Source organism: Phyllostomus hastatus, unplaced genomic scaffold (genome assembly GCF_019186645.2).
Source record: "Phyllostomus hastatus isolate PE091 unplaced genomic scaffold, TTU_PhHast_1.1 phas_contig_17, whole genome shotgun sequence".
Taxonomy (NCBI): domain Eukaryota; kingdom Metazoa; phylum Chordata; class Mammalia; order Chiroptera; family Phyllostomidae; genus Phyllostomus; species Phyllostomus hastatus.
In genome coordinates this window covers 32,172,723-32,200,557 of record NW_025333664.1, presented here as the reverse complement: position 1 = coordinate 32,200,557, position 27,835 = coordinate 32,172,723, and the positions used below count along the sequence as shown (strand labels likewise).

Here is a 27,835-nt window from a genome sequence, read left to right as displayed (position 1 = left end):
TGTTCTTCTAACCATGTTCTTTCTCTGTCTTTCTCTATATCTTCATGTACCTCTTTATTTCTGTGTACTCTTCCTACTTGTGTCCTTGACCCTATCTTAGTTCATATGAGTTTGTATCTTATTTTATGTCTCTGTCTTTCCTTTTCTTTCTTTCCCTTACTCTTTTAAGCTCTCTCTATTCATGTATTTATCTATGCATTACATATATATACATCTATATGCATATATTTATTTTTATTTTTCCATCCTTTCTTCCTTCCTTTCATCCACCTATCTAGCCACTCATTCACTTATGCTTTTTATACCTTCAAATCATTTTCTGAATATGTCGTATAATTTCTAATTTTCCCTCTGAGTCTTTCTCCCTGTCTCTGTCTCTCTCTTTCTCACATGCTCTCTCCATTTATCTACTCCCAACCCCATCTCCTCCTTCTCCATTTAAAGTTAGTGTTCACCCAAGTATTTTAGGCATGTTCTTCTATGTTTAGGATGTACCTTCTGCCTCATCCAAGGTCAAAAAGTGTGTTCCCATGAATTGAAGATATATGCCTTATTAAGGCAATAAAGCATCTATATATGGCTCAACAAGAAATCAACCCTGTTGCTACTTATAAAGAATAAAGTATTCAGAGAAAATTAGTCATAGGTGACTCATATTTCTACACATTTTATGAATGAGGCCCTAACTTTCTTTGTTCTGGATTACCTTTTCAAGAATGTTCGTATACTGAGCAGCCTTGAAAGACACATAGATTACCTCCATCTGAAGCTAAGGACAGGTTTGCTTACATTGTTATAAGATAGATAAAATAGTTCTGGAGGACATGGTAGGCATCCTTACTATTCATAATAATAATATAATGTCACCTGTGATCAAAGGGAGGGCCTACCTGCCCAATATGCAATTTGGGTTTCTGAAGCTTAGGGTTCTTCTGAAATGCAACCTAGTACTCATATAGGCATCGACTTGGGCTCATCCATGTAGCTCCTTTTGGATTTGAGAGTAAGAACTGACAAAAATATGCTGATGCTCTTGCTGCTTACTGTGTTTGAGTAATTGGGTCCTCTGTGTCTGACACTGGAGTCTCCTATATTCTGCAGACATCCATGAAAGTGTGGCAGACTAACTTAGCTTGCAAATGGGTAAAATCTCAGTTACTTCACAGCCTTGCCTCAAAGCTGTACCTTTGTTCATCTTGTATCATGGCAGCATGATACTAGTCATCAAAACTTTCATATATATAGCTTGCAAAAGAAATGTTTTAATCAAATTCTTTCAGCCTCCTGTTTTCCATTAGAAAATGTTACCTATTTCAACGGCAAATTCAGGTGTCCCTTGCTTTACATGCCATTTTGATGAAGGAAACCTTTTTCATTCATGTATTTTGCAAATCTATCCCCATACACTCTTAATTTGGTGGGGTGGTTTGTTACTTGGGTGTAACTGGTTCATGTTCAAGCATTATTGTCTTTCCAAAGCCAATCCAACTGAAGGATCACATGTCATTGTGGCCTGGAAGGGCTGAATCTGGGAGAGTAGAAGTGTATCAGATGCCTAGGTGGCCCAACTCACATTTTTTTCAGCCTCACCTCTCATCCAGGCTGTGGCTGCAGCAGGCAGGTCCTTACAGGCATCGAGTCACTTCACACCCACCATGTCTCATTTTCATTATGTTTTGTATTTCTCTTCCTATTCTGGATCTTCTCTGATATTCCAAAACCAAACAACAGTCTACTCATCAGGCATGAATGCACTTCCTAGGAGTGCTAGGTAGTGTCCCTAGGGATGGTTCTTAAATGGGGGCCTGGAGGCTAATGAATATCTATTTTTCCTAATTGATTCTTAAGTGGAGAATTCAGAGAAATATCTATAACTTGTTTAGAAAACCCTTGAAAGAATCAAACTCAAGTGGCACATAGCAGTGACCTTAACAAAATGCATCCTCATGCTAGCCTTTTCTCCCTTTTTCATACCCCATTGTGCCTCTTTTCTAATCTCTGGATCACCTCATAAACTACCCATATACAAGGCCTTACCTTGGGTTCTACTTCTGAGGGAAATACAAGCTAATCCAATGGTAGAGCAAAAAGACCAATGCTTCTGGAACCCGGCAGACCTGAGTATGTACTTTCTACCTGGAAGATCTTCAACAAGTTAGTTAACCTCTGTGAGCATCAGCTTCTTCATTTTTAAGATGGGGAAGATAATACCTGCTACAGGCAGAGGATATTGATTATAGAAAAAAATCACACAGTTCTTAATATATAGTTTGTAATAGCATTAGTGTTCAACAAATAGCAGTAATTATTGTTATTATAGCCTCAGGAAATCCCAGGGGCATAATGGACATGAGAAGGGCAGAGATCTTTATATTTTGACTTCAGTGATTATCTGGGGACCACTAACCTGTAGGGCTGTACCACTTTAAGGACACAAAATGATATGCATTATTTATAAATTACTGTTTATAGAAATGGTTGCATCATAATAGCTTCTGTAGTCCATAAAATTATTTATATGTTTGTGGAAAATTATACATTTGAGGAATTAAACTGTGTCATTATGTTTCTTCTTTTCTCCTTAATTCTTTCTACTCTTCCCTCCTACGTTTTTCAGTCAGCTTACCACTGTGCAGTTGTGGCCTCAGGGAAGCAGAAATTTAGAAGTTTAAAAAATATTCCCCTGGCTGGCGTAGCTCAGTGGATTGAGGGCGGGCTGGGAACCAAAGTGTCCCAGGTTCGATTCCCAGCTAGGGTACATTCCTGGGTTGCAGGCCATAACCCCCAGCAACCGCACATTGATGTTTCTCTCTCTCTCTCTCCCCCTCCCTCCCTCCCTTCCCTCCCTAAAAATAAATAAATAAAATCTTTAAAAAATATATTCGATTCTTCTTTTTTTTCAATTCTTTTTAATTTTATTTTTTCAATTTCATAAACCTAGAGCAGAGGTCATAGCTTTTGAAGAAAGTCTTTACTCCTTTTTAAATAATAAGAAATTCTCAGAACATAAAGAAACTTAGGGAATGGGAATTCAGATGGAAAGTAAGGGAAATCCACACACACACAGGTAAGAATGAATCCTGAGACGGCCCAGCCTCAACCTGAGTTCTGCTCAAGGACACTCCTCTCATGCTTCCCTAGAGAGCATGTAGGATACAGCACTTCAGTAAGCACTACATGTTCCCTTTGATGGAGAAATATGTTAGTTGTTCTTCCTGTTGTCATCCACTGAGAGCTTTCCTTCATTAGCAGTTAGAGTTGAAGATGAGCTTCTGAAACTTTGCCATGAAACATTCCTTTTTTAGAATTTCAAGACACCTAGAAGACCCTAAATAAGGAATGGGCCCAATATGGAGGTGGGAAAGGGTTACATCTATGTTAGGATTCTCAGAGTAGATGTCTAGCCCCAGCCATGAACAGTGATAAGTCAACCCCTATGACACATGCCTTATTCATTAAAACATATAACATGTTGAAGTGGTTCAGGACATGCCACTCCAAAACATGCTGTTCAGGCATATTGACTATTTTGAGTTAATGGAATTTGTAAAACAGCAAATACAAGGAATATATTGACCATTTTTCTTTTTCTTAAAAGCAGGAGATGAAATTCCCATATGCAAGATATCCATCTTATACCAGAAGTCCAATCTCATCTCATCAAGAATGAGTTGAGATTGAAAGAATTCTGTATATGCAGATTTTGTTAAAATCTTTATCTTACTTCAGCCTCCACACATAGTTTAGTTACTTGTCCACAATGGCCTCTCTCTCTTCAACCTAATGCAAAGGCATGTAAGTTTCACAATTTCTTTGTATCTTCATTCCTAATAATGGCTTTAGTTTATGTAAAATCTGTGTTACATAAAAATGTATGCTTTCTACTATTGATCTATCTTATGTCAACTTATTTCTCAGGCTCAGCTGAAATAAAAACAGTAAAGGTAAAATTTTGTCTTCCCTAAAATTCCCTCCACGTCCATCTTGATTATGGTATGCACATTCTGTAGCTTCTGAGAATGCTGGAGAATTAAGGCCCACATACTTGTGGATTCCATTCTCAGAGAAGGCCATTTCTATAAGACAAAAGTCATGAACTAATCTTCAAGTACACCCTTGCACATCACCCAAATTTGTCATTTCTGGAAGATCCCTACATTACAGTCATTAATGAATTAGGCAAATGGATATCTGGAACACACAAGCTGGGAGACATGTCTGGCTGAAAGTGGTCACCAAGAGTGGCTGGGTAGTAAGATGTCTCAAATTCTTATACTCAGCAGGTAATGGGGCCTTTACATAGAAGGTAGGATAAATGCTGACAGAAGCAATCTTTTCCTTCACAATTCCAGTCAGGACCAATGCCTCCTAACTACATAAATGTCCCCTTTCCAGGAAAGAGGTATTATACAGGAAAGGGCACTGTACATCTCAATAACATTGAAAACTTATCTTTTCTCTACCCCGCTACCTGACCCCCAACTCAAAAAAAACATTTTTGTAATTTATCTCTGTTTCAATCCACAAGTTGACAGTGAACATATTAGTTATTAATTTACTAAAAAAATAGTAGATTAAAACAATAAATGTTATCTCACAGTTTCTGTGGGCCAGGAATCTAGGTGCAGCTTAGCTAGGTGCCACGGGCTCAGTCTCTCATGAGGTTGTAGTCAAGCTGTCAGCTGGGCTGCGTCTCATCTGGAAACTCCTTAACTGCATGTGCCTCTACACAGGGCTCAGCACAGCATCTGGCAGAAGTGCCAAATTGCTCTGAAGGCTCCCACATGTTGCCTTGTGCTCTGCATTTACCTTTTGGATGAGTTACCAGCAGTCCATGGATCAACACCAGTAGCATGCACAGACAACTTTGAGAAGCCTTGATTGATTATCTTTCTCCTTCCATGTGCCTTTGTCCCCCAAGCCTTCCCCTCAAAGGGGATGTTCTTCCGGGAACATCAGCTCAGGCAAGAAAGAATTCTGGAAATGTTTAGCCTTCCAAATCATATTTTTAGTTTTTTCATGTGTGTGTGCTCAGGTATGTGTGTAACCACACTGGATCTCTGTCCCCTACACATGTGCAAATCCAAATCTTTCTGTTCTCCAAGTTTGCTCTTTCTCTGAAGCTATTGATTCAGTAAACAGAATTCTTACTATCTTAGTGATCAATAAGAAACCACATCTTTCGTCCTTTTTCCCGCTACTCTCATTTGGTAATCAAAACCCAGTGGTTAAGTACTGCCATACTTTCTTGCTTCCTCTTTTTATTTTTAGCCCCATAAACATACACCTAGCTCAAGCCCAGATTGTCTCCAACTAACTTATTTCAGTGTCCTCTAAATTGTCTTCCTGCCTCCTGCTTCCCTCATTACCCAACTTACTATATATGGTAAGTTAAAAAAATATTTATAAACAAGGGCTCTATCAACTGTTTCACACTTCTTAATTGACTTTTTAGTATTTACACAAGCCCCACAATATAAAAATGTGTGGTCCTTGGGAATGCATCAAAGCTCTCCATAGTGGACAATAGTAGTGTCTTTTCTACAGGTTTTGGTACCCCAGGAGTATGTGGGGAGTAGCAGAGAGTTAATACCCTCAGGAAGAATCCACCTAGTAAGGGGCAAGAGTTGGTGGATAAATACTTCAGCCTTCTAACTCCTCAGTGGGACAATTCTCAGAGCAAACCTGTCAGGATAAAGCTCACACTGGTAACCTGTGCCCTGCCAAGCCAAACTAGAGCCTTAGACAAAAGAAGTATGTAATGATTATTGTAGTATAATTTGAAGTCAGGGTTGTGATATCTTCTGCTTTGTGGGTTTTTGTTTGGTTTAGTTTAGTTTTATTTTTCCTTCAGGATTACTTAGGCTATTTGGCATCTTGTAGCTCCATACAAATTTGATGATTTTTTGTTCTATTTTCTTTGAGAAATGTTGTTGGGATTTTGATAGGAATTGCATTAAATTTGTATCTTGCTTTGGGTGATAATGGCCATTTTAACTATGTTGATTCTTTCAATCCATGAACATGGAAAGTAATCTTCAATTGCTTTCAGTTGTCTTGAGTTTTCAGTATATATGTTTTATACATCCCCTGTTAAATTTATTATTAGGTATTTTTGTTGTTGTAATTGCAAATAGAATTTTTATTATTTCTTCTTCTGAGTGTAAAGGATTTTTGTACATTGATTTTGTATCCTTCAACTTTGTTTATTATTTCTAATAGTTTTTTGGTGGAGTCTTTGGGGTTTTCTACATACAGAATCATGTTATCTTCAAAAATGACAATTTTTCTTATTTATTCTCAATTTGGATGTTTTACTTCCTTTTTCACCTGATTGTTCTGGCTAGGACTTCCAGAACTATGTTAGAATGGCTACTGTCAACAACACGAGGAATAACAAGCATTGGAGAGGATGTGAAGAAAAAGGAACCCTCTTACGCTGCTGGTGGGGATGTAAATTGGTACAGTCACTATAAAAAACAGTAAGAGGTCCCTTAAAAAATAATAATAGAGCTACCATATGACCTAGCAATCCCTCTTCTGGGCAACCACCAGAAAAAAATTGAAAAAATTTATTCATAAAACTATATGTAGCCCTCTCTTCATTACAGCATTATTTGCAGTAGCCAAGACATGGAAACAACTCAAGTTTCTTTCTATAGATAATTAAATAAATGAAATGTGGTACATATATATATATATATAAGGAATACTACTCAGCCATAAGAAAAGATAAATATTGCCATTTTCTAACATAGATTGATGTTGAGAGTATCCTGCTGAGCAAAATAAGTCAGACAGCAAAGGACAAAAGCCATATGATTTTGCTCCCAGGTGGGCTATAACAGAAAGTAACAAATAAATGAACAAGACAAACAGACAAAAAATTTATTGACATGGACAGCAATATTATGGACAACAGTACCAGAGGAGAAGGAAGTAGGGGATGGTAGAAGAGAGTAAGGGGGTCAAATATATGGTGACAAAAGGAGGCTAAACTTTGGGTAATGAACAAACAATGCAATATATAGATGATGCCTTATAATATTATACACTTGAAACATTAATATTATCAATCAATACCATCCCAATAAATTTATTAAAAAATATGTATGCTCCTATATACAATTTATATATTTTTTAACTTTTTAAAAATCCTTACCTGAGGATAATGTTTATTGGTTTTAAAGAGAGAAAAAGAAGGGGGCAGAGACAGAGAGAGAGAGGCATTGATATGAGAGAGAAACATTGACCTCCTGTACTCGCACTGACTGGGGATGGAACTCACATCCTAGGTATGTGCTGTGATGGGGATCAAAGCCACGACCTTTCTGTGTATGGGACGATGCTCCAACCAACTGAGCCACCTGGCCAGGGCCATATTTTATGGTAATTGTTTTAATGAAATATTATTGATGTGTTTATTTTTATTAAAGCCAGTAAAATTATAAGGAAAATGGTATTGATATAAATAAAATGTTTACATTGAAAATAATGGTGTGAGTTTTAACACACCTACTTTATAATTTTTCAGTATTTTTCAGTTACTTTAGTGTTTTGCAGAAAATACACCATTTTAAAAAAACACATAAATTTTTAAATTTTATACACTTTTTCCTTAGGCTCCAATATGGCTCAATGCAACACTGTCAGATCATGTCTTTATCTAAATTTGGATAATTTTGTATTGTAAATATTTTGTGTTAATTTTGGTACTCTAAAAATATTTCATTAAAATATTGTGTATTTAGATTACTGAGTGTTTGGCACCCCTTGAATTCTGCATTCTAGGTGAGTGTTTCCCTCACTTTATCTTACTCCTGGCCCTGATGGTAACTTGATTCTTCATCCATTCATACTTTTTCATTGACTTTTCATTTCCCTGCCTCATTTTCCACTCCCCTGATGCTACTTCTTGGGATTCCTTCCCAAATAGACTACCCAAAGTTTTTGCTTTGGGAACTGCTATAGGAGGAATCCAAATTAAAATGCCCTCTGTGGTCTAGCAACAATTGACTACCAGAAACATTTCCATCTCTGTTCTTCAAACCTATGCTTAGGCAGTTCAGGGTGTTTCCCACTCCTACTTTATTTAACTATAATAAAATATGTGAAATCCTTTAATTTAAAAAGCACTATATAATTGTAAATAATTGTTATTAGCTTCCTGCTTGTCTATAAAACTTCCTCTACTTAGATTTCTTTTATTCTGTATTTACTAGGCAAAATATGTCATACCACTCTCCCCATAAAAGCATTATTCCCACATCTTTTCCCTCATATTTATCTCTTTTTTGACTCCATATCTTAGTGGCAATTAATATGATAGGCTCTATCTCATGTAATTTTTATCCTGGGCATTATAATACTCTTATCACTTCTATTAGACTATCAATCTGAAAAAAAAATGGGGAAATGGGGATTACAACAACTACATCCTGCCTTGCACCGGGCAATTGCACATTAAATGTTTGATGAGTTAAATTAAATGAACAATTTAATAAATGTAAAACCAAGTGCACTCAACAACAGAACCTTCAGTTTGATGAACTGAGCAGGTGGAGATATACACAAATATATTAAAAACAGAGCTAACAGGGAACACAATGTACCAGATCAGTTGGCTTGATCTACTGCCTGGGTAGGTTTAGAAGCATGCCCACCCAACAAGCTGGAGGTAGATTTGGCAAACCAGAGTACACAGAAACTCTTGGCCTCCCCCAACTACTAAAGGTTCTACACTAAAGTTGTACTGTTGCTGTTACCAAACTCTCCCTGATGATGTTGCTTGCCTGGATACACATCAGGTGACAAATATCCCTAGCAGGTGTCCTCAATCACGTCCAAAAATGGTGCAAGAGAAAAAATAGCTGGCATATAATCTACTCTGATCCTGATGATAGGGTTGATTTAAACCCTGGCAAGCTTTTTTGAAAACCACCTGGCGGGAGATCTCAACACACCCACACATGTAATTCAGTTAGCAATTCATAGGACTTTTATAAATATCCAGGTTCTCTAAACTGTTCTGTGGACAGCTGAGTTTTCCTTGGCCATGATTCAGCTGTTCATGCCATCTTTTCCCCCACCCATGCCAATAATTCAGAGGGTACAGTGTCCAAAAAAATCATCTCTAATTCTACCCTTTCTCTACCATCAAAGTTACATATCAAGTTATCTATTATAATATTATTTACCATAGTATAGAACTGAGAAGAAACCTAAACCACAAAGTAATGATTAAGCAAATTATTGCTCTTTCACAAGATTATGTAGAGAAAAAATAAAAACAGTAGTGATATACTACCTATAATATTACTAATTATAATAATTTGGATTATGCAAACATGAATGATTGTTTCCTTCTATTCATAATCCATTTTAATGCATTATGAATATCATTCCTTTAATAACTATAGGAAATAATTACAAATCATACATAATTTTAAAGAATTAACTTCATGGACATACTAAATTGGGAAAAAATCATTAACAAATGGGCATTTGGGAGAGGAGATTTCTACTCTCATTCTTTGCTTTAACAAATTCTGAATATGGGTGGTATCAATCTGTTCATTTTTGTGTGTACATTTGTATATACAACATCCAGTTTTGTTAACAGATGTTTAACAACTGGCTCCAATAAGAACCCCAATTTGTAGCATTTGCTGCTTTCCATGGTGTAAATATTCTCATTGTAGCCAAGGGTGGGGCAGAGAGGCACATGATTGATTTCACAAGGTTGTATGCAGCAGAGAAGCCAGCTCCAATGAACCACTGGATTTCACCTTCCCACTGAGTACCTCCTTGAACCAATGGCTTCTAAAACACAATTATCTGTGGTCATTTGAACTCCTCTCTAAAACTCACATCTCCCTAATATGTCAAACCCACCAAGACACAAGATAGAAGGAGCAGATGCACACTGCCTTTGCCCATCTGTTCATTTTCCTCAAGTCTCTCTTCAGTGTTCTGGAAGCTTATTACGTTATAAAGTCTAAACATCATCAGATAGGAAATGCTGTGCGGGTTTTTTAAAGGGAAAGGACCTAGTTATAAAAAAATTAAATGTAAAAAACTTGTGTAGAGAAAAGCAGTGAGCATAGTTTGGGATTTATAAGTAAACATGGGAAAAATCATTGGAAAAATTGATCAAGGAAGTGCAGGCCTGATAGGGACCTTGGTAAATATCTAAGCTAATGTTTAAACTAACAGTTTAGTTAGATAAGATTATATAGATAAGAAAATTGAGGCCCAGAAAGTTTAAAAAAATTTTTTAAAGATTTTATTTATTTATTTGTAGAGGGGAAGAGAAGTAGAAAGACAAGGAAATACGTGTGGTTGCCTCTCATACGCCCCCTACTGGGGACCTGATCTGGGCATGTGCCCTGACTGGGAATCAACCCAGCAACCCTTTGCTTTGCAGGCTGTCACTCAATCCACTGAGCCACACCAGTCAGGGCAGAAAATTGAGGCCCAGAAAGTTTAGGTGACTGATTCAAAGTCAGATTTCAAATCAATGTATTCTAATTCTAAATGAATTGCTTTTACCATTGATTTGACACCATTTAAAAATTCATGTCAGTGCAAATTGTAAAGGATTATTATGATATGATAGTTTAAGACAACAAGGACTCTAAGAATTTTTAGTATTTTGCCTAGTGAGTTTAGATAACTAAATTGTTTTTTTAAAAAATATATGTTCAATAAATTTATATTCTAAACAGTAACTTTTTAAATACCTAACAGGAAAGCACTGTTGATTGTCAGTGAAGCTCTCTCTTACATTTTTATGTTGCCTGATGCAAAATAGAAGCTAGGCTACTCCTATTCACCTCTTTCCATTTCATAGGAGTGACTGTGCCCTACACACACACTGTAAGGAAGTCAAATTTGATTTTGCTGCTGATGTTAGTCTCTGGGGGATGAGATCTGGAAATGACTTCCTCAGGAGAGCCCACAGCCTGATTTTGTTGTTACTGCCAGTAGGCTACATGTTCTCACAAGGGACTGTGTTTCTGAGGGAAAACATGAACACTTTGAAACCTCACAAAACTACCCAGTTAAAAATATAACAGTAGAACGTGCTTGGAGGAGAAGAAAGAAAAAGAGAGATGATAGTCTTCTACCTGGGCTAAAGCAGCTCTTGAAGTAGTGGGAAGGAGGGATAGGGCAAAACCACCTTCAATACAGGTCACCAGTGGTATGGAAATCTGGAAATGCCCTCCCTAAGAATATGATAGTGATGATGACTCTTATGAAATGTTGGATTTAACAGAATATGCAAGAAACTACCACTGGTAGAATCATGCTTTGGGCCATGGTTCTAGACCTATAGTAGAAAAATACTAAGTAGCCACCCAGATTGTAATGGATGGGGTTACTGGTTGGTATGCAGGACTTTTGTTTCAGAAATTTGGAAAACTTGCAGCAACTGCAATGGTGGTGGCTTTCTTCACCTTCAGATTGCTAGGCACGCTGGCTATGTGCAGGTCATCTGGAAAAAGTTTAAAACGTATATAAAAAGCAATAGACAGATTAAGAAATGAGCAAATAAGGAAGCACCTGAAATTAACAACGTAATTGTAGAGACAACAGAATTTGTCAAACAGAATCGTGGTGTCCAGTGGATTTGTGGGAGGCGTTTTGCTAGGCCTTGCATCTTAGGATATGAGTGTTCTACCACAGCGAAGTCACCTGTGAGCAAACAAGTAGTGGCAACAAGGTTGTCTCTCAACAATACAGGCCACCAGACTCTCCAGGGCAGTAAGAAACAAGTAGCTGGACAATATGAAACTCACAACTTAGCATATTGCCTTCTGAAGTTGGGCAAATTAGTATCTGCTATAAAACAACTTCTATGGTATGTACAAAATATTCCTGAGCTAAAATTACTTTCATTTATTTAAATCAGATGCTCTTTGCTCTGCTTGTAGTATAGTGCCAATAAACAAAACTGCATTATTGCTGCAACATTAGGGTTGGCGTTTTTCAGGGTATATTTCCAATAAACTGAAGAACTCTAATGCTCTCTTGTGAAAAAATTCAGAAATACCAGAATTATTAAATGTATTAAACAGACTTAATAATAAAAAATATAATAGTAGAAAGCCAAATTTATATCTAAGCCTATATTTTCACCATAATATTTGCTAATGTTATAAGCATGTCTTGGTGTGTACACACCAATACACTCACATCAGACACAGTACACTGGTTCCCTGATTTGTTCACATAACTTGGGATAAAACTTCAACTGAGCATTTCTCATTAGTAGCATGCATATATCTGTTAATGTTGTGTCACCCACTAGAAAGAGGATTCAGTCTCAGGATGAAAATTAGTAACTCATACCACAATACAAACATTTTAAAAGAAAATAACTGTTTTGACAATTAAAACATTGATATAACCAACGCATTGTTTATGCTCCACAAATTTTGCAAAAATCTAAAAAGCATAATTCTCTGGCTGCAATGCAAATCAGAAAGCTTCTAATAGTCACTCTAAGTTTCTTTTGGGTTATTTTAGAGATGGGTTAGAAAGTATCTGATAGGCAGAGAATAATATTTGGGGAAAACAGTAGGATTACTCCAGAAGCTCTTACTTCTGTGGATGGTATTTTTCCTGTAATTGAGGTGTGAAATTATAGAAAATCTACTCAGGTGTTATCCACATTCATATGATGATTTATAGAATTTGGACTTCAGCATCATACTAATAGAGTTCTTCAAAATGTCTTAAGAGTATTAATTTATGTATTTATTTGCTTCTAGATCTGTAAGGTAACTTGGGGAGAACCATATGACCACTTGCTATTCAGAGTGTGGTCTGGGATTCACAGCATGGGGACCACCTCAGAGACTTAGTAGTGCTGGATCCTAGACCTACTAAATCAGTCTGCACCCTACCAACATCGCAATGGATCCAAATGCACATTGAAGTTTAAGAAACACTAGTCTAGGTCTTTTTCACACCTCAAGCAATAGAGGAATTTCCAAGTTCTCATAGCTAGTTAATTGATGATCAAAATTCAAGCTTATGGTTATTGAATTCCAGAACTGTATCTTTCTCTGACTCTCCTTTATTTTTTTGACACATTTTTTTATGCAAAATGAACAATGCTTCCCATACAACTCCCTAAAACTAATCTAGCTGCTATCAATGTTCATCATTGCCAATTCTCGGTTTGACTGGATCTACTCTCTGCAGTGATTAAGTTTTGATATCCTTTGATGTTAATATAGTCTCAATTTTGACATGAGTACAATGGTTGGCAAAGTCAAGAGAAATGTATTTGAATTTGTTGGCAAAGGTCAATCTACTCAAGACTGAACAAGAATCTTTGGAATATTTGTACATTTATTAGCAAATTTGAGAAGCTTATCCTCTCTCCCTCACTTGGTTCCAATCAGAGAGAAGCAGAAATAGGCCTTGAAATAGCTTGTATTTTCCTGAAACCAACAATGCAAGTGGAACTTCATTTAAAAAAAAATGGCTGAGTACAAATCAACAGAGGGGAAATGCTTCAACTGATAACTTTCTGAAAACAGGAGACTCACTGCTGGTAAGAGTGATTTGGAAGCAGATCATAGGAAAAATAGTTAATTTGCTATCACTCTAAGAGAAATGAGTTGGAGAATATGGCTTGCTTTTCGATTCTCTTTTGTCAATGAAAAGCAACAGCCATTACACAGCAGGAAAGGGGCAGGGAAGAGACAGCACTGTCATTTCAGAGGCAATAATCTACTTCATGTTCCAGTTGAAAGTTTGAAAACTAGTCCAATAGAGTCTCAGCTGACTATGATAACACAGAATTTTCCAGATCCTCATTTTCTAGTAAGACCCTTTTATAGTATTAAAATCAAAAGAGGTTGTGAAAAGTCATTGTCATTTGACAGTTAAAGCAACTAAGGTTCAGAATACAACTTTCTCCAAATCATGTGAGGGTCAAAACCAGGATGAGGATTCTGTGTGTATGATTCTTCATCCAGTGCTCTGACTTGGCTTTATAGTCTCATTTTCTGCCTAAATGTTAAGCTGCATTTCTCAAATGAAAGGAATCTTATTTTTTTGTTTAACGCATTCATGTTTCATAAAAGCAGGAAAAAATTCAGTATCTTGGGAAAATAACAAAAGGATATGGGTTAGCTTTGGAGGAATCTATTTTGTTAAAATTAAAATTTTGACAAGCCTTTATATTAATGATACACAGATTTAGAGGTCTGAGTCAAGCATGAGGAAGGTCAAGAGAAATCTCTTTGCATCCATTGGCAAAGAATAATGCATTTTGGAGGACTGGACAGGGGTCCTTGAAGTCTTTGGGGCTTAATTAATATCTCAGTACTACATGTGGCTTTTGGTAGTGATCCTACTTCTGTTTCCTAACTTTAGGGAATGAGAATTTGGCCTCAAAGCTACAGGCAGCTGTGAAATTGAATGCTCTATTGGAGCATTTTAAATAGTACATTTGGCCCTTTGGAAGTAACTAAATGGATTTTACTTCTACAGATTTATATAACTTGCTCTTTACCCAAAGTTCTACCTCTCCCGGCTTACTCACTCACAGTACCTCTGAATTGAGTCCTTCATTACTCACACTCCCTACAATAAGTAAGGTAAACTGGGACTGACTTCACACAAAGCTAGCAAGGCTAATTTCCTTTTAGATGTTAGAAGTTGTATCCATCTCTTTTCCTTCCATAGCAACACATTGAAAGGTAAAAATTTCAGATAGTCTAGTCTTGTAACCTAGAAATGAAAATATGGTCTAAGAAATGGTTTTCAACCTTGACTGCACATTAGAATCATCTGGGGAACTTCAACTGATCCTCACGTCAGGCCGCTTCCCAGTCCAATTTCAACAGAACTAGTTGGGTGAGACCCAGGCATTGGCATTCCTTAAGTAATGCTTCACGTGTGTCCAATGTTTAGCTAGGATTGAGAACAAGTGGTTTAAAATAGCTCTTCCCAGTCTTTGGTGAGAACTCTTATCTTGTGGACTCTTGTTAAAACACAGACTTCTGACCTGGCTGGCGTAGCTCAGTGGATTGAGTGCGGGCTGCGAACCAAAGTGTCGCAGGTTCAATTCCCAGTCAGGGCACATGCCCGGGTTGCAGGCCATGGCCCCCAGCAACCTCACATTGATGTCTCTTTCTCTCTCTCTTTCTCCCTCCCTTCCCTCTCTAAAATATAAATAAATAAAATATTAAAAAAAAACAAACACAGACTTCTGGGTCCCAATCACTGATTAGCAGGCAACTTCCTCAATTCTTCTCAAATCGTGGCCTTCACTCAGCACAAAGCATTGGAAATGCAGATTATCAGGTACCACGCAAAATTGAGTCACTATGAATAAAGCTCCTGAATCTTCAGGATTATTAGCTCTCTGAGTATTATCAATGTTTACTAAAGTTGATCAGCATTGCCCCAAAGAAGCTGGTAAGAACTCTGTAACAAGGATAACAGTAGAAAATAATATTTCAGACAATGGTAATATTCCAATTATCCATTAACTGCCTGAATTATTATTTGTAGCAGAAAACCCTGATAACAGTAGAAGGCCTGGTTTAATCCATTTGTGAGATGATTCCTCATTCCACCTGGATGAGCCTTTCTGATTCTCTCACAGACAGTACCTATCAAAGCTGAGGTCACCTTAGGTGAAGAGAACCCCTAATTGCTAAACCAACTTTCCATGAAAATTAATGCAATGGTATGTTGGCCAAGGACACAGATTCACACTTTTCATCAAGGTTGGAAGAGGGAAGTTTAATTTGAAGACAAAGCCCATGTCATCTCTGGGAGAAGTATCCAGGATAAATATACAAGCAGGAAGTTTAGCATATTTGCTCCTGCTTTAATCAGGGATAATGTTCCTACTCAAGTCTCTAGTCTGTTTCATGGGTCCCAGGCTGGGCTCTGAACACATACAGAAGAAAGAGTGTCTACCTGGGCCCAAAGTTTAATCCCATCCTCCAGTTCATCTTCCCGCAACACATTTCCTTGGATATAGCATCTGCATTCACCTCTCTTTACCCCTATTATCATATACCAGGTACTCTGAAGTCACCTGAGCCCTAGCATAATATTTTTCTATTCAGCCATTATCTTCCATTGGGTAAAAATTGTCTTAGAGATTAAATAAAACATTCAAATCACTAACAATTCCAGGGTTATTTTTCAGTAGTATATTTGACTATGAGCAGTGCTACAAATGCTCTTGTGAACTAACTGGCCCCTTTTTAACCAGTGAAACTCAAAAAAAGGGCTTGTATGCTTTGATCATTGATACACAGGTCATGACTTCCTGGTTTCTATAAATTTTAAGCTCAGCTGCAAATGCTGTGACTATCAATTATAAGCACAAGTAAAATATTTTTCCCTTAATTAAATGCTACCGTACTTCACAATACAAGGTAAAAACAATCACAAGTGTTTCAGAGACTAGATTGGCATCAGAGAAATACCCTTGAAAACTAGGTTAAATATTTTTACTTTGAAATTTTGAGTGGTAGGATCAGGAATTTTCCTTTTTCTAACAAAAGAAAATAAGATAAATCTAAGGACAGTGGGGTGAAGTTAACCTACTCCAGAACTCCCCAGAGAGCAGCCAGCTTCTTATGCTGGGTGTGGGCTGTGCATAATATTTTATTATTTTCCACCCATTTTGGCTTATAGAAGTGCAAGAGAAACAGAATGCCCAGGATCAGGACAAATATGCCAATTAAATAATTGCAAAAAATGCTTAGACAATTGCTTGTATCCAGCTAGGATTGTCCTCCTTGTTATGAACTTTAATAGAACAGTTTCCTCTCTTAAAATTATATTTAAAAATTGGGTTCACTTTGCACAATGATGTAAGCACTTCTTAGGGAGGTGTTTTGTAAACAGGAAGCTGAATGCTAATGTAGGGGTTGCTATAGTAAGCAATCTTTTCTATTGAGCAGAAGAAATAGTTCTATGAATTCCTAAATCAGTAGCTGGGACTAAACAGGATACAACCTGTTATTTTAGCCCCTGATACAGGTTTGGATCTATAAAATCATGGCTTGTCTATAAAATCTTAATATAATTATAGATGCTTCAAAAATTTTGTGTTCACCTTTTGAAGCTGATTGTTGATATTTTTTCAAAGTTTTTACATAACTCTCTAACATTAGCTCAATATTTTTGTTTTTTAGTCAGATAAAGGCAGCTGAGAAAAAAAATAACCTGTTGATTTTCATAGCTCTGAAAAGGAATTTGCAGAATTAGAACCTAATTAATGAATGCTTGATGAACTAGAAAATTTAATGAACATAAAATAATAACAGTAAAATGGTTATGCATTAAAAAACAGAATATGATCTAAACAAAGAGCTTTACTTTATTTCTTGAGAAACCATATCTCTCCAAATGATAAATATTCTCCCACTTCTCCTCTGGCTGTTTTCTATTTGGAGGCAAGGAAAACTTACCTTTGTGGGCCAGTCAACAGGCTCCTTGCCCCAAGCTTCCAGTTGGATTCCTGTAATGGGAGGCACCATCCTGTAGATGGAAGGGAAGTGGAGTTTGACTCTCTCCTGCCAGAGTGCTGCAGATTGGCTGAGATTCTTCACCTCTAGCTCCTGGGTGCTGGGTGATGTCTCCACCCTTTCACCCTTGGTGTGATAAATAACCACTCACTATTTCTGGTCAAAGGGGCTTCACTACTTCTGTTGGTTCCCCTTAATCCTCACCACAATTTGTAAACATACTTTACCTTTCCTCAAATTTCCCATTTGAGGGAGCATGTGATTCCTTCTGAAGTGCTAGTCCTTGAGAGGCCATTTTTCATTAGGATGGAAAACAATATACTCAAAAGCATAACTATATTTTATCTAAAAACCTATTATTAAACATATATTTTAGGACATAACTATGACAACTGGCTATTTCAATGCCAGATTAGCTACCTCTCTGTTGACATAATTTGTAAAGTCAAATGGATTCACTCTTTCATATTCATATGAATCACTTGATTTATAATTTTTATTTTATTTTCATACTGTTTCCTGCACATTTTCTATGTCTTCTTCCCCCAAGTAGAAACTGTGAAGAAAGATTTTCAGGTGGCTTTTGTATTCACCAAAGGGCAAAGACAGATAGGAATGAGCATAAAAACTTAACCTGCTGTTAAGGAAGGTGCTGTGATGAAGTTTTCCTCTGTGCATTTTGTCTTTTTCTCCCTTGCTCCCTTTGGTCACTACTATCTCAGTGGTAAGCCCTTTGGAGGGAGGCCTTCAATTCAGCATTTTTTCTCTCTAATCAAGGGTTTCTTGGATACATTTACTGACTGTGACCAAAAAAAACAAACAGACCAAACCAAACCGAAACAAAACAAAAAACAAGCTCTGAGCATGACACTCTTTTGACTTCTATAGTGAGCAGGTACTTTACCTTGGAGCCATAAGGAATGAAGAGGTATGGTATTTAAAGAGAAGTAAGGGTGTCTTTCCATATGTCTCTGTCTGTCTTTTACTTTCCCCTAAGGGTTCTATTATTCAAATTCTCAGATTCCCCCTTTTCCACAGAAAGGCAGGCAAACAAAGAGGCAGGCAGTGCCAGCTCCTGCCCTGTCCAAGCACTCATCTCATTTAGCATAGCCTGGAACAAGGCATGGCCTTCTCTATGGGACTCTAAATGATAAATGACTCTGTTACTGGGACTCTAAAAGGATAATCATTTTCCAGACCCATTACCCATTCCCAGGAGAATATTGGATAATGGTATGTTAGGGCATTTTCCCTGTGTTTGACTGTGTTGGCGGCAAGAACCTCATCTCTTACCAATCTATGAGTAATACACTGCATATAGCTCCAGGGAGATAAATAAGTTAACACAGCTTTCAAAGCTGCCTAATTTGCAACCACACAACAGCTTAGACCCAGAAAAAATAGGCTTATTAAGAAGATTTAAGTGGAAAATCACAAGGTTATAAATGAAACATAGTTTACATGCACCTATGATCAAGTTTACACCACTCTCCAATCAAATTCTTAAAATAGATGCTATAAGTGTGTATTAAATGTGAACATATCGGGACTTCCAGCCAAGATGGAGGTATAGGTAGATGCACTGTGCCTCTTCACACAACCAAAAGATGGATAATAACAAATTAAAACAAAAACCAACCAGAACTTTCAGAAAATCCAACCATATGGAAGTCCAACAACCATGGAGTTAAAGAAGAAACATTCATCCAGACTGGCAGGAGGGGTGGAGATGAGCAGCTGGGTGAAGAGAACTCATGGCAAGATGGTGACTGGTGGACCAGGTGGGCAAGGAAGTGACTGGTGGAATGGGCAGTCCCACATTTGCGTGCAGATCAACCGGAAGGAACAATTGGAGAGAGACAGACAATTCAGCCTCGAGTTCCAGTGCGGGGAAATAAAGCCTCAAAACCTCTGACTGAAAAAACCTGTAGGGGTTGTGATGATGGAATAAACTCCCAGCCTCACAGGAGAGTTCATTGGAGAGACCCTCAGGGTCCTAGAACATACACAAAACCACCCACCTGGGAATCAGCACCCCAGGGGCCCAGTTTACTTGTGGGAAGCAGAGGAAGTGACTAAAAGGTGATAAAGAGCGGAGCAAGCAGCATTGTTCCCTCTCAGACCCCTCCCCCACATACAGTGCCACAACACAGTGAGTTGGGTTGACCTGCCCTGGTGAATACCTAAGGCTCTGCCCCTTATATGTAACAGGCATGCTGAGACAAAAAAAAAAAAAAGCCCAAATGAAAGAACAGATCAAAGTTCCAGAAAAAAATACAACTAAGCAATGAAGAGATAGTCAACCTATCAGATGCACAGTTCAAAACCCTGGCAATCAGGATGCTCACAGAAATGGTTGAGTATGGTTGCAAAATAGAGGAAAAAAATGAAGGCTATGCAAAGTGAAATACAGAAAAATGTACAGGGTACCAACAGGAATGGGGAGGAAACTGGGATTCAAATCAACAGTTTGGACTAAAGGAAGAAATAAATATTCAACCTGAATAGTATGAAGAAACAAGAACTCAAAAAATGAGGAGAGGTTTAGGAACCTCCAGAACAACTTCAAATGTTCCAACATCAGATTCCAGGATGCGAGTGGGAGGAGAAGGTGCAGGGAGGGGAATAAAGGGGTGGGGTATGAGACAACTATAATAACATAATCAATAAAATATATTTAAAAATAAATATTAACACATAAAAGTCCTGTGACTCAGTGATTTCAATCATAGGTGTATACCCAAAAGAAATGTATTCATAGGTTCAACAAAAGTCATATAGCAGAATATTCCTAATATTCACAGCAGCTTTATTCCTAATGGCCAAAACCCAGATGTTTCCAAGTTGTTAATTATTAGTAAAGAGATAAATAAATAAAACTACACAGATTAAGAAGTAATTATTTATAGCTATATGTAGAAATATGGATTAATCTTACAAACTGTTAAGTGAATGAAGCAAGGCACAAGAGAACATACTACATGACTCCACTTATCTGGATACATGAGTAAACAAGCCAAACTAATCTATGTTAATCAAAGTCAGTATTGTGGTTACTTTTGGGGGCAAAGAGTCTAGAAAGGAGCATGAGGTGCTGGAGGCTTCTGTCATGCTGGTAATATCTTGTTTCTTAACTAGGTTAAGTTTATAGTTCAATAGATTTTCCTAAAATTAGCACACCTCATAGAAAGAAAGGTGGCCAGGAATCCAACTGATTTAATGCAGAATTATTAATCTATTGGTGATAAACCTTTAAGCCTCCCTTAGAATAGGGACAGAGCTGAATTAATGGGAGGGCCATTTAGAGAGCTGTCTGAGGTGCCATTTTATAAGGAGTGCTAATGCCTGCAAGGGAATACAAGGTGTAGAAAATTGTACTTGCCAGAATTCCTTCCAGAGATGGCATTTCATGTGTTCAAAAAGGACTGAAACAATTACTTTAAATTTGGTAGGATACCCCAGAAAACAATTGCAAAGATCTTTAGCATACTTTGATTAAAAACTGTAGTGGGTTAAATAAAATGGCCACAGTTTATTCATCATTGTGTGATCGTCTGGCTTATCATTCAGCAACTATTCTCTCTCTATTCTCTTATGAGAGAACAGGTCTCTTGTTGTTATTCTTGGCCACATGATCTGCTTCAGCCAATGGAATGTTATACTGACGCACTTCAGGACTAAAGCACCATTCTCCCAAGAGTGTGGGGAAGATGTACGAAGCCTAAGGGTATATAGGTATCAGGATCTTGAATCAGCTTTACTAAAAGCAAAGTCTGAAATGAGGATTAATGTAGAGATAATTTATTGAGATGGTACCTTTAGGAGAAACTAGAAAGGAAGCAAGAGAAGATGGTAGGGTGGGTCCTTTTCCCAAGCATTAAGTTTGGCAGTACTCCTGGCCTATATCATCTTGTATCTTCCCAGGCCCTAGCTCCCATGCCCACTACACAACAGGTCCTCCTTACATCATTGTTCTGTTGATTTAAGTTAGAAATGGAGGAGATCAGTCATTGTAAAGTGCGTGTTCAAATTGATGTAGCAATTAAGTACAACCCCCATCTTATAGTCCATGGAAAGTTTAGTATCACATGCCTGTGGCCAGTTTTGGCCTTGTTTCAATTCAATTTAAAAAGTGCTTTGAAGTCTTACTTTTAATTCAATTATTACACTCATCAATGGGGGAGAAACACTCATACTACCAACCCGAATATAAAAAAAATTCGTAAGCTTTTTTTAAACCACAGTCCATTCTATCCTTCTCATCCCGTGGCAACCACAGTTTTCTTTCTGTAATTAAGGATTGCCATATTTTGAAAAGGAATCGAGAATGGGTGAACTTTTGTGTGTCTTCTTTCACTTAGCATAATGTTTTCAAAGTTCATCCAACTTGAGGCATGTATCAGTACTTTGCTTCTTTTTATGACTAAATAATATTTTACATATATTTACCATAATTTGTTGATCCACTGATGGGCATTTGGGTTATTTCTACCTTTAGGCTACCATGAATAATGGTGCTATAAACATTTGCATTCATGTACAAGTTTTTATGTGAACATGTGTTTCCATTTCTCTGGGGTATATACTAAAAATAGAATTTCTGGGTTATATGGTAATTCTGTGTTTAACTCTTTGAGGAGGTGCCAGCTGTTTTCCACAGCAGTTACGCCATTATCCATTGCCCCCAGTAATGTATGAGAATTGCTATTTTTTAACATCCTCACCAATACTTGTTATTTTCCTTGTATTATTATTAGTTGTAGTATCCCAGTATATATGAAGTGGTATTTCATTGTGATTTTCATTTGTATTTCCTTAATAACCATTGAGGTTTCATATTTTTTCATGTACGTGCAGGCCATTTGTATATCTTCTTTGGAGAAATGTTCATTCAAGTCTATTTCTGATTTTTTAATTGTATTGTCTGTTTTTTTTCTTTGTTGAGTTGCACAAATTCTATATATAGTCTGAATGCTCACCCTTCATCAGATATATAATATGAAAATATTTTCTTCCATTCTGTATGTGACAAGTCACTTCTCTCTTGCTTTCAAGACTTTGTCTTCCAGTTTAATTGCAATGTGTCTTTGTTTATATCCTTTTGAATGTATATTCCTCAGAGTTCACTGAACTTCTTGTAGTGTAGGTTCATGTATTTCATCACACTTGGGGAGATAATGGTCATTATTTCTTCAAATATTCCTTCTGCTCTTTCTCTCTTCTCCTTTTGGAAATGTTATACTAATTATGTTGGTATTCTTCACGTGCGACATAGGCCCCAAAGGCCCTATGTTCAGTTTCTTCATCCTTTTTTCTTTCTACCCCTCAGGCTGGAGAATTCCAGTTGCTTCATCTTTGAGTTCACTGATTCTTTTTGTCTGACTGTTGAAATCTGTTATTGAATGACTATGGTGAGCTTTCCATTTCGATTACTGTGTTTCTCAATCCAGAATTTCTATTTGGTTCTATTTTATAATTTCTATTGTTTTTATTTGATATCCCCTACTTTTTATGCATTTTCTCCTGATTGATTTCAGTTCTTTGCCCATGACTGCCTTCAGTTCTTTGAACATATTTATAGTAGTTAATGTGAAGTGTTTGTCTAATAAATCTAATATGTTGGCTTCTAATGGTTTCTGTTGATGAGCTTTTTTCCTGAAAATGAGCCATTTTTTTCTGTTTATGTGCTTTGTAAAATTTTGTTGAGAACTATGTATTTTGAATATTGTAGTGTGGTAACTCTGAAAATCAGATTATTTTTCCTCACTGGAGATACTGTTGTTCCTTGTTTGAGGGCTTCAGTCATCTGTTAGTTTAGTGACTTTTCCAAATTATTTTTGCAAAGGCTGTATTTCTTGTCTCTAGCCTTTAAATTCATTGTTTCGTTATTTCATAGTCATTCAGTCATCTGACAGAACTTCTTTGAGTGCCTAAATCTAGTAAAAAAGAAAAACAGAGAAAGAAAAGAGAGAAGGAGGGAGAGAGATGTGTTCTGCTTTTTCTAGTTTTCATATGTGGTGCCTGGGAAGCCACATTAGTTCAATGGGTTTGAAACAATGAACAGTCCCTTTGCGGGTCCCAGTGACCCACTAGGCAGATCAAAATACACAACCTCAATTTTTGGACAACAAAATACTTATTTCCCACCCCAGTACCAGCAATTGTACCAGGAACACAGGCTTGTGATCCCCCTGCTGCTTGCCACAGTGCTAGGAGAGGAGGAGTGGTTGCTGCTGTGTAAAAATATACTGAAATTAACCAGTTCCTTTCTTCATCAACAGTCCCTTGAACAATGTAAGTATTTAACTAAACTCCAGAGTTCCCAAATAGTCAATCCTAATTGTTCTTGCCAATTCAATAGTTGCTTTGACAGACAGATCAATTCCTGAAACTTTCTACTTTGCCATCCTTTGTAGTATCACTCAAAATATTTTAATATTTGGTAAACAAAATTATTTATGCTTCTTTTGTTGTCAGGTTTCCTCTAGCCACCTTTGTACATCAATATTTTTCAGATAAATATTAGAATAATTATTAATTCTTAAAAAGGAAGAAAAATAAAATTATACTCATTTTTAAATTGAGTTCTATATATTGAATATTTTAAGACAAGTGGCTTACTTTTAATATTATATGTCTATCCACATAAGATATAGTTTTCCATTTATTCAAGTCTTCTAAGTTCCTGTGTAAGTTATATATTTTTATATAATATCTGTCCATTTATTGTGATGTTGTTTATTATCTCCTATTTATGAAAAAGTATTAGTATTTACAATATCACTATTGTGAATGAAATTATTTTCTGTAATATAACTTCTTAAGGGATATTATTATATGAGAAAACTGTACTTGGTTATTTATTATGTGATTGATCACTCTACAAAATTCCCCCACTAATTCTAATTGTTGTTGCTCTTCTTAAAGTTTGCTGAATATATAATTACATAATTTGCAAATAATAATAATAATTTTTTCTACTTCAGTATTTATATCCTTTATATTTTCAGAACAATTATAAAGAGAAGTGTTGCTTGCAATCGTCCTTCTTTTGTTCTTCATAAAAGGGAAAAGACCTAGTGTTTCAACATTAATTATGATGCTGGGTATCATTGTGTGCTATGAATACATATATAAAACTAGTTATATAAACACATATAAATATATGGAAATTATATTTTAATAAATATAATTATATTACTATATTATCAAAATTATTTTGTGCCTTAGATACTTCAATTGCATTATTTGCCTTTTTAAATGTATTAAAGTAATTATAACTTTTAATTTTTTTACATTAACTTACTAATATAGTAAATGTTAGATTTCTGAAAATTTAGATATTCTGCATTTTTAGTATTAACTTCACTTGCTCACTAAAATTTATTATATGTCATATGTACATTTTATATTTTTACTGAGTGTGATGTAAACTGGGCAGGTTTTTTCCACCTGTGCTAGTTTGGTTTCGATAATAACTGCATTTATTTAGTTCACTGAAAATTTTTTTCATATGTTTATTCTAAAATTGTTCAAAATACAGACATAAATGGGCTTACATTTTTGCTATTTGAAAGTATTCATGATGAAAATCGATACTATTTTCCTTTTTTGTAAGTAGATGTTTAACTATTTACTGCACAGTCTATATGATTATTTAATAATTTACATTTTCTTTTAAAACCATCTACTTTATCAAAGTTTTTAAATTTAATAACAAATCTATGCAAATATTCTAATAAATGTCTATTTTTTCTACAATTTAATATTTTCCTTTAGTCATAATTTATTTGATAAATTTATTTTGTGACTACATATGTGTATACACATGAACATTATAATTTTACACATATTTATATATTATATAAACATACAATACTATTATATGTTTCATTCATCTCTCAAAAAACACTTTTCATTGTAATTTTCTGTTCTATAATTTATCTATCACTGTCTTTTAATCTATTGAAAAATATTTGATAATGGGTTCTGAGACATGTCACCAAAAGCACTCTATTTTAGAAATCAATAAGTTAAAATTAACTGAAAATTTTTAAAAAGTTCCTTTGCAAAATACCCTGCTACAATGATAAAAAGACATACCACAGACTGGGAGAAATTATTTACAAATCAAATAACTGACAAAGGACTTGGATATAAAATATATTAATAATGTTGTAAACTCAACAGTAAGAAAATGAACAACCCAATTAGAAATGAACCAAAGCTTGGATATTTCACTAAAAGGAATCTAAAGATGACAAATATGCATATGAAAAGTTGTTCAACATCACTGGCCACTGGTGAAATGCATATTAAGGCTATGGTAAAATACCACTGCACACTGATTAGAATAACAGAAGGGTATAGTGCTAATTACAAGTGCTGGCAAGAATGTGAAATGACTGGCTCTCTTATACATTGCTGGTGGTAAGATAAGATGGCACCACCACTCTGGGAAATAGTTGGGCAGTTTCTTGTGAAGTTAAACATACACTTATCATTTGATCCAGTTACCATATTCTTGGCATTTATCCTGAACTCATGAAAATGTCTGTTCCCATGAAACTAGTATATAAATGTTTATAGCAGCTTTACTTGCAATTGCCAAAATATTTGACGACCCAAATGTCGTTTAACAGTTGAATGATAGCTGTACATCCAAACAATGGAATACTCAACAATAAAAATAGTGAACTATTGTATGCAACAACTTGAATAAGTTCAAAGACATTATACTGAGTTTTACTAAAAAAGCTAATCTTGAAATGTTATATGTTGTGATATATATATACACACACACACATACACATATACACACATATATATTTAAACAAAATTATGTGTGTATACACACACACACACACATATATACATATGTCTACAAAATTTAATGTCTATATCCAGGTAACAAAATTATAGTAATGAAGAAAATAGATCAGTGCTTGATAAAGAGTAACATCAGGGAGTTTCTTTATGGTGATGGGACAATTCTATATCCTGAGTCAGTGGTGGTTACTCAAATCAAAACGTGACAAAATTTTATAGAAATATACACAAAAGAGTACATACAAAAACTGATGAATTCCAGATAAGATTTGTGCCTTCTATTACTGCTCATTTCCTATTTTTAACATGTTTATGGTTATGTTATCTTATCTTTTTCTAAAAATTAATCTGATTGCATGGAACTAGACACACACACCCATAAATGCATGTAATACTAATGAAATGTGCTTAAACTCTGTGGATTACAACAATGCCAATTTCCTGGATCACACATTGTACTGTGATTACACAGATGTTATCACTGGAGGAAACTGGCTGGAGAACAAATGTGACATCCTTATAATTTTTTAGAACTCTGATGTATCTATACTTACCTCAAAATAAAAGTTGTAAAAATATTTATCTCAATATTCTGTTGTGAAAAGTACTGTTTAAAAACATTGGTTTCAGCCCTGGCTGGTGTACCTCAGTGGATTGAGCACGGGCTGTGAACCAAAGTGTTGCAGGTTCGATTCCCAGTCAGGGTACATGCCTGGGTTGCAGGCCATGACCCCCAGCAACTGCACATTGATGTTTCTCTCTCTCTCTTTCTCCCTCCCTTCCCTCTCTAAAAATAAATAAATAAAGTCTTTAAAAAAAAACACTGGTTTCAGCTTCTACACATAAAGAGCTCGCAAATTGTCACTCCCATTCTAACAAGAAAAAGCTGGAAAAACTGAAAATCAATGGCTTTTCTTGGATGCATCAGAAAACTGAAGTTTCAGGATAAACATTCACTCTGAAATCTGGAGAGACAGGGCAACCTGGCAAGTTACAGCGGAGATCCGCTTATCTGGAGCAAAGCCACTGGAGCCATACCTTGGTAGGAGCTGTCAATTGTTGATTTTTATGAGTTCCTTGAGGCTGAGTATGGACAAGCATGAGAGTGAGGAACTATGAAGGCTCCAGTGTTAGGAGGTCGCTATATGTTTCTGGGCTTTACTTCCAGGTACCCCACTAGGTACCCTACTTGGTTCTCACAGTGAAGATCTAAGAAAGATTCCCCTCATGGTTCTGGCTGGAAGGAGTCGAATAATCACTTTAAAATAGGCCCAGAACCTTCTATGTACTGAAAGCCAGTGCTCCCGAGTAAAAACTGCCAGGGCATTGTCTCATCATCTAGCAGAAAGACATTCCTCCCACCTGAGTGTCTTCTAGCCTTTCTGTCTCACCAAAGAGTGGAAAAACATTGTCAGCAGAAGATAGGGCTTCAAGAATATCAAGCAGGAATGCTATAGCCAGGTAAGGGAATAGGATACACAGAGGAAAAA

General features: G+C 36.2%; 1 pseudogene; it reads left to right on the top strand.

Moving 5' to 3' along the window:
* Positions 1-11,205: 11,205 nt before the first annotated feature.
* LOC123814689 lies at positions 11,206-11,667 on the top strand (annotated as a pseudogene).
* Positions 11,668-27,835: the final 16,168 nt, after the last annotated feature.